Here is a 3,358-nt window from a genome sequence, read left to right as displayed (position 1 = left end):
ACTGCGCAGAAAGATCAAAGGAGGTAGTCTTTGTGTTATGATCATCTATTATCCACGTTTTTGTAGTATTCCAGCCAAAACATTGATGGGGGCAAGCCAACATTGGGGGGGGGGGAGCATCTCAGCACTGGTAGGGCCAGGGCCCTCGCAAAAGAATACAAATCAACACCCGTGGAATAATTGTTCATACTATGCGGGACAATTTGTCTGCTACCCAAGGTTTCCTGTCAGAACATTTTACGCTAACATACTGATCACAGTTTTACGGAAGGATTGGGACAGGTAGTTCGTATCTTGGATGAAATTGTGGTGCAGACTGTCATCCTCGTCTGGTGTGCCAGAAGAGTGTACACAATATTTCGGCCAGTTAACTTCCCAGCGGTTGTCAGGCATTATGGAGTCCTTAAAAGAACTGAATGATGTTTGGCTTCCAACCATTCAACCCAAATTCTCACCTTGGAATTACTTGGATTGCAAGTATATACTATGCAAGCCATTTACCGGAGCCGAACGCGTGAATCCTCCCCCCCCCCCCCTTCTCGTTACCTGGTGTTGCCACTGTTGCGTTTTGTAAAACATACATGCAATGTTGTAGCTAAAACAGTGCTGTTAGCCGTATTCCTTGTCGAATAAACAGCAGAAAGGAGAGGAAGTGCGTTAATATTTCGGCAACATGTCTTTATCAAAACGATGTGATGTTATCTTGCACCACTGTTCATATTCGTTTTCACAGACATGTTGCCGAAATAAAGCAGCATCTATGTCTCCTTTCCCCTGGTTATTCGACGGAAGGAGGGCTAACATTACTGTCTCATCTATGTGCACCATGCTCCTCGCAAATGCACTTAACAACTGATGTAAAATGTTGTAGTGATTGAACATCATCGCAGCAGACATAAAAACCTGAAAGCTTCTCATCGACATATTCCCATCCCAAGTAAATCGCGTGAGACTGATTTTGCTCAGTTCCATGCCCGTGTACGCCTCTCAGTTAATACCATTGTCAGTAATCGATACAAAGAATGCTAAAGGTCTGATCAAATGAAACCATAGCTACATCGCTCGACGGCCGAACTAAAAATAACTAGACTTGCAGATTGTGCGGCGTCATCTCTGGACATGCAAATTTCATGAAATGTACATGATGTGCTACCTGCACGTATTTCATCGCTACAAACTTGCCACAAGTTTTAGCAGCGCGATTGCCTCCACCCATTAGCCATTTAACTCGGCTCATGTGGACGATTCGGTACCCAAGCTCCCATCCCCTTATAGCTCCTGCACCCTCAACGGGCGCTCCACATGCATCACACATAGCCTGAGTGTGATCAGCCTTGATGCAGCAGACCGTGTTATGACCCCCCCCCCCCCCCCAACATCGGCCGGGTGCAGCAGGACAACCTTGAGCTGCACATGTGCTGGGACATTCCGCGATTCGCCGCGACATGTGTCACAAAAATAGTTCTTTTAGTCGACTCTTGATTATGCGGAGAACATAGAGTGTGGCGATGGCAAATTCAGGTTTATGAAAGGAAGCCAATTTCCAGAACGGATTCAAATGCAGCTAAAGATCGGGAAGTCAATATGAAAGGCTGAAATGCTGTGAGAAAGCAAGGTAGTTCCGTAGCTCAGAAAAAGCCGGGAAACTTCGAAAGCTCAATAGCTCCGATCCAAAGCCGCAGCGCCGACCCGTGCGTACATTCCGGGAGCTGACCCCGTCAGAGGTCACCGAGCTCTGAGCTCCACCGCTGCCTTCGGCCGCTCCGGCGATGTCACGGAGGCCGCCCAAGGTCACGTGACCAGGGGGCCGTCTGTCCGTGCCGCCTGCACGGCCAGTGAAGGCATGGGCAGCTCCGGGTCTGCGGCCGACACTCCGCCGGCAGCGGCGGCTCGTCTCGACGGTCCAGCTGCGGTCTGCGCACGCTGGAGGTGATGGTCGGCCGGTTTCAAGGGTGCATACCTCCGTGGTCGTTGGGTGCTGGAGGCGAAATCGTGCTCGCCGCGAGTGGAAGGATGAGTGGGTCATGAGGCTCGGTGAGCTTGAATGACATGTTTTCTGGGATCAATGTGTATGCTCCTAGCGTTACTGCTGCATGTGTAAATCATTCGATTCTCTATTTCAGATATAGAGCGCCTCATAAGATAGCCCGGAGAGCAAGCACATCCAAAATAAAGCTTGAAAGGGTGTGCAAGCCCGCTCCTGGTAGCATGTAGGCCTTACATAACCTGCACTACTTGCAGCACATGCCTGATCTGCGCGGATATAGCGTGCATCTAAGGATGAACATTCTCACATAATGTTGGAAGATTAGAGAGGGCAGGGCTGGTTTGCAGTTGTCATGCATATGCCTGGTGTACGCCTCCCCGGATAATGGCAAACATTTAAGTGAGGTCGTTTCGAGCAAGGCTGCATGCCGAGCTTGTCTTAACGCCAGCTGCTCAGGCGCCCTGCCGTTTCATCTGCCAGGCTCAGCCCGGCCCGGCCCAGACCAGTCGCTGACGCTTTTGACGGACTTACAGCTTCTTAGCCGCCGGGAAGATACCGTCACGCAGTATTCAGCGCCACAGAGCGGGGCTATATAAAGGCCGTGCTGCAATGATTTAGGGCGTCTCGTTCAGTGTTCATGATGACGCTTTGTCGGTGACATCCCAATGCGCTGTCAATATCAATTATACCAATGGATTAAAAAAATAAACGTACAATAAACAAAGGAATCGAGGAAGCTGCAAAGTTGGTCCAAGTCGAGCACATCTTAAGCACCCAAGCCTGCAACGGATGCAGAATCAACACGATCTGACTGAGGACAGGATGAACAATCGTGGAACACAAATGTGCGTTACTGGATGTAGCGAGTCACGTGTGTCAATGCCCAACCAAGGATCGACCTATTTTTGATGCTTTTTGCGTCCAGTTCAGATCTTGACAACCAGCGCTGATCAAAGACTCAAACCTGCGGAATAGATAGGACAGTATACAGTGCCTACACATCATATACACAGCGCAGCACTACCCGATCTGCCTGAGGACTCCGATTAAACGATCGTGATGTTGGACCGCATCGTCCAGCTGCGGTGGTGCTTTTAGGCAGCGCGCACGCAAATTATGACAGCTCTTGATACTTCACGCAGCTAAAGCCCACCTGCGGCCCACAGTTTCGTTTCCCTGTGAGGACCCTCCACAGTTATGCTAAGTTTCAATCTCATTTTTGTCAGGTAGCCACCGCTGTTCCCCGTTGCTGCCCGCCAGCGCCCGATGCGCTGCAAGGAATCACCCGATCGCCGCACCATCCTTTCCCTTCAGTCATTTAAGCTTTAGGCATCATTTACGGACATACCTTTCAATGCGCAATTATGTCGG

This window comes from Pollicipes pollicipes, unplaced genomic scaffold (assembly GCF_011947565.3).
Source record: "Pollicipes pollicipes isolate AB1234 unplaced genomic scaffold, Ppol_2.1 Scaffold_6138;HRSCAF=7277_pilon_pilon_pilon, whole genome shotgun sequence".
Classification (NCBI taxonomy): Eukaryota; Metazoa; Arthropoda; class Thecostraca; order Pollicipedomorpha; family Pollicipedidae; genus Pollicipes; species Pollicipes pollicipes.
This window is presented reverse-complemented; position numbering follows the sequence as displayed.